This window comes from Colobus angolensis, unplaced genomic scaffold (assembly GCF_000951035.1).
Source record: "Colobus angolensis palliatus isolate OR3802 unplaced genomic scaffold, Cang.pa_1.0 Scaffold114, whole genome shotgun sequence".
Lineage (NCBI taxonomy): Eukaryota > Metazoa > Chordata > Mammalia > Primates > Cercopithecidae > Colobus > Colobus angolensis.
The window spans coordinates 3,811,648-3,822,470 of NW_012112475.1; the positions used below are offsets into that span (position 1 = coordinate 3,811,648).

Below are 10,823 nucleotides of genomic sequence, written 5' to 3' on the forward strand. Positions count from 1 at the left end.
AAAAAGAAATATTATATACTAATGCCATCTATAAATACAAACAGAATGCTTATAGAATAATGGAGCATAATAATATTATTCAAAATTGCATTTATGCTGTAGTTGTCAAAATTGTCTCCTTATATGATACAAAAATCATTAAAATTATGACTTTTTTGTTGGGTTGGAAAGCAGAATTATGCATAAATTTCTTCTTACAGTTTGATGCCCATTAGTTTTATATAATATTTATTTGACAGGTACTAACTTCTATTTGAGAAGAACAAACCAAAACACTTAGGCCTAAATAATTAAAAGCAGTCCTAAAAACTAGCAAACCAGATAAGAAAGATGTTAATGCCTACTCCCTAACTTATATCTTAGACCAAAATTAATTCTAGATGGTTTTAAAATGACAGTGTAAAAGTAAAGTATTAAAAGATTGTGTGGTCAAATATTCAATTTAAGAGCAAGGAAATTCTTATAAATATAACAATAGAGGCAGAACTCATGTAAGATTAAATTGATTAGGCGGCATTAAATATTAAGTTCTTGTGTATGTCAAAAGGTATCATTTTGAAATTCGTCCATCTTACTGGGTATTGCAGGAATTCCTTCCTTTTTGTTTATAAATACTCTTCTGTCATATGAATAGTATTTATTTATACACTGATTTGTTGATGGACATTTGGGTTGTTCCCAGTTTATGGCTATTACAAATAAAGCTTCTATGAACATTTATGTACAAATCTTTGTATGGATGTATGCTTTCATTTCCCTAAGGTACATACCTAGGATTGGAATGTCTGAATCATACGGTAGGAGAATGTTTAGCTTTTTAAGGAAATACAAAATTGTTTTCCAAAATGGTTGTGCCGATGGATGTGCCCATCAGCAGTATGTGAAAGTTCCCGCTGTTCCTCATCCTCACCAGCATGTGATAGAGTCAGTCTTTTGCATTTTCATCATTCTAATAGATGTGTAGTGGTATTTCATTATGCTTTCAATTTGCATTTTTAATAACTAGTTACCAAAATGTATATTCTGTATGATTCTATTTACATAAAGTTCTTTAAATTCTTTTACAGTGACATAAAATGATTTAAAATAGAAAGTAAGAATCTAACGACAGAAAACAAATCACTGATTGTCGGGGGATGTGAAAGGTGCATGCAGAGGGCTGAAAGAATGTAAAGGGACCAGAGGACACTTTGAGGGGTGATCAGTCAAGATACATTCATAATCTCGATTGTGGTAATGGCTTAACGGGGATGTACGTAAGTCAAAAAATTACCAAATGGTAAACTTTAAATGTGTTCAGTTTATTGTATATCAATTTAAACTTCCAAAAAAGCTATTATTTTAATAAAATAAATAAATATCACAGTGAAACAGAAAAATTAAAGTATCATAAATAGTTTAAAGACATATGACAAACTGAGACATGTGATGAAGTATTGATACCGATGAAATATCACAAGTTAGTATGAAGCAACAGGGAAAACATGAAATCCCTACTCAAAAATGAAAGTGACATGAACTAGCTTTTTAACTTCAAAAACGGCCCGAAAAATGGGAAAAAATCTGTCTGACTTGTGATCAAATAAATGCAGATTAAAACTACAATGAGATCTTGTTTTTTACCTATCAGATTGTCAGAGAATTAACAAACCCAAGTTTGACAAGGCATAAATAGAAATAAGTCTTATCATCAGATGCTCCTGTTTGTAACAAAATATGTCAATTCTGGAAGACATTGATCTATACACCTTTCAAAACCCTTAAAAATGTTCATGTTCTCTGGCTCAGAGACTCTACTTTTATGGATATATTCTGGGGAAATAATTAGAGTTCATATCTAAAAGATTAATGTATACACAGCACACTCATAGCTGCATAGTTTAAAGTAGTGAAGAGGCGGTAGTGTAAGATGGCTGAATAGAAGCCTCCACTGGTCATGCTCCCCATTAGAACACCAAGTTTGACAACTATCTACACAAAAAAGCGCGTTCATAAGAATAAAAAAATGAGGTGAATGATCATAGTACCTAGTTTTAACTTTATATCACTTAAAGAGGCACTGAGAAGGTAGGAAAGACAGCCCTGAAGTGCTGACACCACCTCTCCCCAATCCTCAGGCAACAGCTGTGTGGTATGGAGGGAGAATATGTGTACTTGCAAGAGGGAGAGCATAGTGATTGTGGGATTTGACATTGGAACTCAGTGCTACTAACACAAAGCAGAACTCAGCAGGTGCCTAGAAAGGGATCATTTAGACCATCCCTAGCCAGAAGGAAATCACCCATCCCAGAGGTTGGAACTTCAGTTTCAGCAAGCCTCACTCACCACCATGAGCTAAAGAGCTCTGGGGTCCTAAATAAACTTGAAAGGCTGTATGGGCCACAACAACCGCAATTCCTAGGCAACTCCTAGTGCTGTGCTGGGCTCAGAGGCAGTAGACTTAGGGAGCACTCAAACTAGTGAGACACCAGTTGGGGAGCTGGGGTGTGTGTGTGTGTGTGTGTGTGTGATTCTCATGCCTCAGCCTCCCAAGTAGCCAGTGATGGCAGTGGCGGCCCATCTGGAGTGGACACTGCCATCATGCCAGCTGCAGCAGGGAAGTGCAGCTGGGTCTGTACATTCCACAGAGCTACGGAGCTGGGGACAATGACAGCCTCACACCTTCCAAGTTGGTGGAGCAGGAGCTCGCCAGGTTCAAATGCAGACACCCAGGTTGCAGTTGTGAAGCCGGGCCTCCCTGTGCTCTTGCGGGTGCTGGGAGCAGGCAGGAGCCCTGCCCTTTTGGGTGTAGCTGCAGGTGCCCAAACCACGGCTGCGGAACCAGGCATCTCTACACTCTTGAGGGTCAGGGAAGTCCCCATTGCCCTCACAGGCTTAGAAGTGCCTGCTCCCATAGCCTGGCATCTCCTTGCTGTCGGTGCCAGCTCTAATCTTAGAGCAAAGTCGAGGCCAAGCCCAGGTGCTGTCATAGCCTGCTGGGTGTGCACACACTTGGGGCAGTGCTGACATACCAGCCCCCTGCCACCTCGGACCGCTACAGACTTTGGGTGCTGATGAGCATAGAAGGGAAGCTGAAGTGGGGCTGAGGGCAACTTGGCACTGGTCTGTAAGTGCCCCTTGGCACCTACAGCCTGGGTGCCATGAACAGCAGTAGGAGTCTTCTCAGTTCTGTCTCCCTCCCTTCAGTGTGGATGAAGGGGTAGAAACGAGGTATAGCATCTCTCTTTCCCAGGGGTCGTGTTGCATCTTTTAATGGTTTACCACTGACAGCACCACCAGTGATTTGGGGATTGTGTCTCTAGGAAGCAATTTACCTAAATTTCATGTATCAATGAAACTGTTTCTCCTTATTGTTTTATTTATTTATTTATAAAATAAATATGCTTTTAATATATAATGAAAGTCTGTTGATGTTAACATGCAAGGATTGAAAGAACACCTTGTTGGACTGCAAGATGACTGCTCCCTCTACCCTCAGCTTCAACTGGCCTGTCAGCCAAGCTTTGATTTCCTAGGCAGAATACAAAAGAATTCCTCTCTGTGGTGGTCCAGGAGACCAAGGGAATTTGGGGAGGTGATAGAATTGCACCCTGATCATGCTGGTGGTGAAAACTCATGCAACCGTACACCCAAATGTTGTCATTTTTACTGTATGTTAATTTTAGAAATCAAAAAGTAAAAGATACAATCACAAAAATATCATTTGGTGGGGCAAACTTATTCAGTATATGAAGATAATAGAGAACTTTTAATTTATACAAACATGGCTCTTATAAAATAAAATATTAATATAAAATATTAAAATATAAATTCTCAAGAGCTATAACTTAAACTTCTATGCTAATTTAGGTAAGCAATTCTCCTATGAAAAGACTTAAGGATTCTTTCCTTCTGTTTTCCTGTCTTTCCATTTTTCTACAAGGAACAGCATTAAAGCCGACTGAAACAGTTACTGTGACCAGCATGTAATGCTTGAAAAGATGAAAATTGAGCTTTAGCCGGGCGCGGTGGCTCAAGCCTGTAATCCCAGCACTTTGGGAGGCCGAGACGGGCGGATCACGAGGTCAGGAGATCGAGACCATCCTGGCTAACACGGTGAAACCCTGTCTCTACTAAAAATACAAAAACAAAGAATTAGCCAGACGTGGTGGCGGGCGCCTGTAGTCCAAGCTACTCGGGAGGCTGAGGCAGGAGAATGGCGTAAACCCGGGAGGCGGAGCTCACAGTGAGCGGAGATCGCACCACTGCACTCCAGCCTGGGCGGCAGAGTGAGGCTCCATCTCACCAAAAAATAATAGTAATAGTAATAACAATAATGTGTGGTATCGATTGGAATAATAGACATTGGAGGTCACAAACGATGGGAGGGTAAGGTGGGGCCGGGGTTCAAAAATTACCTATTGGATGCAACATTCACTATTCGGGTAATGGGGCACTAGAAGCCTGCTCCACCACTATGCAATATATGCACTTGTACCCCGTAAATCTATAAAAATAAAAAATAGATTAAAAATAATAGTAATGTCTGGTCATCTAAATAGTACCTCTACAGCTTATTAAGTCCTCTGCAGATGCCCCAGTTGCCTGTCCTTCTCATTAAAGGTGATACCCAGTGCTGATTTCTCCCTCAACCTCCGGTTCCCATAAACCTCTTATTTCTCACTCCTGCTGCCCTCCGGTACTCCAATAAAGATTGATAGACCGGCGGCGCAGTGGCTCACGCTTGTAATCCCAGCACTTTGGGAGGCTGAGGCGGGTGGATCACCTGAGGTCAGGAGTTCAAGACCAGCCTGGGCAACACAATGAGACTTTGTCTCTACAAAAATTACAAAACTTAGCTGGGCATGGTAGCGTGCATCTGTAGTTCCAGCTATTCAGGGGGCTGATGTGGATCCTTTGAGTCCAGGAGGTCAAAGCTGCAGTGAGCCATGATCCCACTGCTGCACACCAGCCTGGTCAACAGAGGGAGACTCCATCTCAAAAATAAATTAATTTTAAAAAGGGAAACCTTCCTAAAAATCGCATATGGCATCTTTGTGCATACCACTGGCCAGAACTTAGTCACACGGCCACACTAGATTTAAGGGAAGCTAGAAAATGTCTTTATTCCTAGACGCAGTGTCCGGATAAAATTTTGAGATCTGCCCTTTTCTCTAAGATCTAGAAAAAAACAAGGATGCCCACTCTCACTGCTTCTATTCAACATAGTATTGGAAGTCCTTGCCAGAACAATAAAACAAGAAAAAGAAAAGGCATCCAAATAGGAAATAAAGAATTGAAAATATCACTGCTGATGACACAATCTTTTATGTAGAAAACCCTAAAGAATCCACCAAAAACTGTTAGAACTGATAAATTCAATAAAGTTTCAGGATACAAAAATCAATATATGAAAGTCAGTAATGCTTATCTACACTAATAATGAGCTTTCCAAAAATGGAATCAATAGAATAATTCCATTTATAATAGCTACCAGAATAATAAAATCCTTAGGAATACATTTAACCAAGGAGGTAAAAGACCTGTACACTGAAAACTATAAAACATTAATAAAAAAAATTGAAGAAGACACAAACAAATGGAAAGATACCCTGTGTTGTTGAATTGGAAGGCTTAATATTGTTAAAATGTTCATATTACCCAAAACAATACACAGATTCAATGCAACACCTGTCAAAATTCCAATGTTATTTTTCATAGATACAAAAAAAAATCCTAAAATTCATATGGAGCCTCCAAAAAACCCAAATAGCCAAGGTAAACATAAACAAAAAGAACAAAGCTGGAGGCATCACACTACCTGATTTCAAATTATACTACAAAGCAACAGTATTTAAAACAGCATAGTACTGGCATAAAAATAGACACATTGAACAATGGAACAGAATAGAAAGCCCAGAAATGAACCCACACATCTACAGCCAATTGGTTTTAAACAAAGGTGTCAAGTATATGCAAAGGAGAAAGGACAATCTCTTCAATAAATGGTGTTGGGAAAACTGTATATCCATATGCAAAAGAATGAAACAGATCAACGGTTGCCAGGGGCTTAAGAAAGGGGAAAGTGACTTTAAAAGTGTAACTCAAGGGAGTTCCAAAAGGCTAAGCGATTCCGTGAATCTAATAAACATGTTAAAATGCATAAAGTTTGGGTGTGGGGGCAAAGGGGGGGAGAGCATTAGGACAAATACGTTCTTTTCTGGGTTCTGGCCAGGAGGCTTCTTGATCAGTTCAAATTGTTACAAAGTTCAGCTGGAGGTTTCCTTCTCTCTGTGGCCTCCCTGAGCCTCTGGCAGCCCTCCTCAAGGAGCAATCTGTTTCCTTCAGAGGGTCTGTGGGTTCTCTTGGCTTTCCTAATGCGTTCCTGCAGTCCTTCTGAAGCAAAACTTCATGATGCGAGCCTCTACACGCTGCTCTGTCCATCTGAGTGGGAACTGCAGTCTAGTCCTGCCTCCCATCTACCATGATCCCTGGTGGTTTCTGACTACAGTTCAATTATTTTAGATTCCATATATAAGTGAGAACATGAAGTATTTGTCTTTCTGTGTTTGACTTATTTCACCTAGCAGAATGTGTAATAAACATTAAAAAAAGAATGTGTAACATCAGGTAGTGATCACAGCTACAAAGAAAATAAAACAGAGTGATAGATGGAAAGTGATAGGGAGGAAGAACCTCGTTAGAAACGGTGGTCAGGCAAGACCTCTCTAAGAAAGGAAAAGAGCTGATTGCATGATGAGCCAGCCACGTGAAGACCTTGAGGACAACATGCAAAGCCGGTGACCCACCGGCCCTGCAAAGGCTGAGCAGGAAATAAGCTTGGCTGGCGCGAAGAAGGAAGGCTGGAGGAAATAGAAATGGGGACAGAAGTTGAACGCCGGGAGAGGGGGCTCAAAGCCAGCTCGTGTAGGCAGGGACCGGGCACCAGCAAGGCGCGCAGAACAAAGGCCTCTCTCTCTTTCGCCACACTAAAGGCCAAAATGGTCATCTCCAATTGCGAATTCTGCAATAAAATGCGCCCTTGGCGACTCACAACCAGGATGCATTCCACACCGCTCCCCGACGCCCTACAGCGCGCCCTTGAAGCCGTTGGCTGATTGATTTGTGTCAGTCTTTACCGCCATCTGCCGGCAGTACTCGGTATACCCGCGCCTTGGCGGTCGCACACGTCGGCTAAACGCAGATACACCAGACTCGAGGGGTCGGACCCCACTGTTCAGGGCCTTGCCAAAGCCCTCCCAATGTCTACTGGTGTCCCAGACACAAGAGATCCAGGCCAAGACTCACACTTCACAAGACACACAGACATGGGCCTTAGGGAACAGGAAATTCCATGGAACGTCCATTTACCCAATTAGTCAGACTCACTGAGCCCCAGAATAGGGTTTTCAATCAACTCCTGGTAAAATTAAAATATAATGTGTGGTGGCCGGGCGCGGTGGCTCATGCCTGTAATCCCAGCACTTTGGGAGGCCGAGATGGGCGGATCACGAGGTCAGGAGATCGAGACCCATCCTGGCTAACCCGGTGAAACCCCGTCTCTACTAAAAAATACAAAAAACTAGCTGGGTGAGGTGGCGGGCGCCTGTAGTCCCAGCTACTCAGGAGGCTGAGCCATGAGAATCGCTTGAACCCAGGAGGCGAAGGTTGCAGTCAGTCAAGATCGCGCCACTGTACTCCAGCCTGGGTGACAAAGCAAGATTCTGTCTCAAAAAAAAAATGTTTAGGGGCAGATCTAGACCCTCTAGGTCAGGAGTCCCCAGCCCCAGGGCCACGGAACGATACCTGTCTGTGGCCTGTTAGGAACTGGGCCACACAGCCGGAGGTGAGTGGCAGGAGAACGAGCATTACTGCCTGAGCTCTGCCTCCTATCTAATGCCAGTTGCAGCATGAGATTCTCCTACGAGCATGAACCCTGTTGTGAACTGTGCATGCAAGGGAACTAGGTTGTGCGTTCCTCATGAGAATCTAACTAACAATGCCTGGGGATCTGAGGTAGAAAAGTTTCATCCTGAAACCATCCCCACCCCGCCCCCTACAGAAAAATTATCTTCCCTGAAACAGATCCCTGGTGCCAAAACGGTTGGGGATGGCTGCTCCATGTTATCCAGATTGGTGTGACTTTTCTTTAGAGAGCAAGCCTTCCAAGGCTGCTCCCTGCTGGCCCTGGTGGATGATTACTAAAAATTAGGAATTTCTACCACTTTCATCCCCACCTGCCATTCTTTGAAAACTGCCAGAGACCCTTTGACTGTCAGTCACCCCCATGCTGCCTCCCCTCACCCCACCATTCATCCCACTACCCAATCCAACCTCAGCCCCCACACCCACCCCACGGTTCCGTTTTCCTGACTCTGCCTCTTCCCCACACTGATCCTCAAAACTTTTGTGTACAACTCACCTAAACCACTGCGCACACATTCCATCTCACCAAACGTCAGGCCTGCGATCACCTTCCCAGGTCCCATGTACACTTATTTAGGGTCCAATCTCTCCCCTGCCCACCAGTCACCTCCCAGCTCAATGTACTAGAAGCTGTAGCCAAGGAAAATAGGAAATAAAATGAAATAAAGGGCATCTAGAGGTAACAGGAAAGAACACCTCCAGGCAGAGCTTTCATGACTTAATCATTTCCCAAAATGCCCCAGCTCTTAATATATTGCATTGCAGATTAAGTTTCAACATGAATATTGGAAAGTTACAAACATTCAAGTGATATCATCACCCAAATGGTAATGTTAACATTAACAGATTCACTGAGGCCAGACACAGTGGCTCACGCCTGTAATCCCAGCATTTTGGGAAGCCGAGGCAGATGTATCTCTTAACCTCAGAAGAGATCAGCCTGAGCAACATGGCGAAAACCCCGTCTCTACAAAAAATACAGAAATTAGCCAACCTTGGTGGTACATGCCTGTGGTCCCAGTTACTCAGGGGGCTGAAGCCAGAGGATTGCTTGAACATGGGAGGCGGAGGTTGCAGTGAGCCAAGATCGTGCCACTGCACTCCAGGCTGGGCAACAGAGTGAGACCTGTCTCAAAAACAAGAGAAGGCCGGGCGTGGTGGTTCACACCTGTAATCCGAGCACTTTGGGAGGCTGAGGTGGGAGGATCTCTTGAACATGGAAGGGAGAAGTTGCAGGGAGCTGAGATTGTGCCTCTGCACTCCAGACTGGGTGAGAGAGCAAGAACTCTGTCTCACATATACACACAAAAAAAAGACTAAGAAAAATAAAATACTTTTAAAAAAGAGAGAGAGAGAGATTCACTGTCAGGGAAACATACCAGAGATAAAATGCTGAGATTGTGGCAGTCAAACTTTTGCAACAAATACCTCATAAAGATCAAAGGGTCAGAGTGCTTGGTCTCACAAAAGGCTCTTTGAAATAAACCCATGAAAAGATGCTCGACGTCATTAGTCATTACAGAAATGTAAGTAAAAACCACAGTGAGCTACCACTTCACATCCATGAGGATGACCACTTTAAAAACACACATGGCCAGGCGCGGTGGGTCACGTCTGTAATCCCAGCACTTCGGGAGACCAAGGTGGGTGGATTACCTGAGGTCAGGAGTTCAAGACCAGCCTGCCCAACATGATGAAACCCCATCTCTACTAAAAATACAAAACTTAGCCAGGTGTGGTAGTAAGCGCCTGTAGTCCCAGCTACTCAGAAAGGCTGAGGCAGAAGAATCACTTGAACCCAGGAAGTGGAGGCTGCAGTGGGCCAAGATTGTGCCACTGCACTCCAGCCTGGGCAACAGAGCAAGACTCCACAAAAAAAAAAAAAAAAAAAAAAAAAACAGAAAAAAGAGAAAAGATGTGTTGATGAGGATATGGGGGAGGATATGGAGAAACTGGAACCCTCATACATTGCTTGTGGGAATGTAAAACAGTGTAGCCACTGTGGAAAATGGCTTGGTGGTTCCTCAAAGATTTAAACAGAGAATTATATGATCCAGCAGTTTTGCTCCTAGATATATATCCAAAAGAATCGAAAGCAGGGACTCAAACAGATATTGTACACTAGTGTTCATAGCAGCATTATTCACAGTAGCCAAAAGGTGGAAATAACCCAAATGTACATCAACAGATAAATGGCTAAACAGAATGTGGTATATTTATGCAATGGAATATTATTCAGCCATAAGAAAGAATGAAATTCTGATAACATGCTACAACATAGATGAGCCTTTAAAACATCATTTCAAGTGAAATAAGCCACACACAAAAAGGGAAATGTTGTATAATTTTACTTATATGAGGTACTTAGTATTGGCAAATTCACAGAGACAGAAAGCAGAATAGAAATTACTGGCCGGGCTTCCGCACACTATCACGGCCAGCGCAGAGCTGCGGGACCCGTGCCCGGAGTCAGAGTCGCGGTGACCAGCTGCAAGCATCTGTGTTGCGTCCTCCTCGGGAAGAGGAAAGGCTTGGTTGGAGTCTGCAGTTTCCAACTCCCTGGAGGTCATCTGGAATTCTGTGAGACCTGAGAAGAATGTGCTCAAAGGGAAACCTGGGAAAAAGCAGCTCTTCACCTGAAAAATGTTCGCTTTGCCTCAGTTGTGAATTATTTCATTGAGAAGGAGAATTACCATTATGTTACTATATTAATGAAAGGAGAAGTGGATGTGACTCATGATTCAGAACCAAAGAATGTAGAGTCTGAAAAAAATGAAAGTTGGGAGTGGGTTCCTTGGGCAGAATTTCCTCCTCTGCAGCAGCTTTTCTGGGGACGATGTTGTTTAAAAGAACAAGGCTATGATCCATTTGTAGAAGAGTTGAACCATCTGGTGGGATACAAAGGAAATCATCTCTAG

The 10,823-nt window shown here is 43.0% G+C and overlaps 1 pseudogene; it reads left to right on the forward strand.

The window, feature by feature from the left end:
- Positions 1-6,857: 6,857 nt before the first annotated feature.
- Positions 6,858-10,823, forward strand: LOC105525144 (annotated as a pseudogene).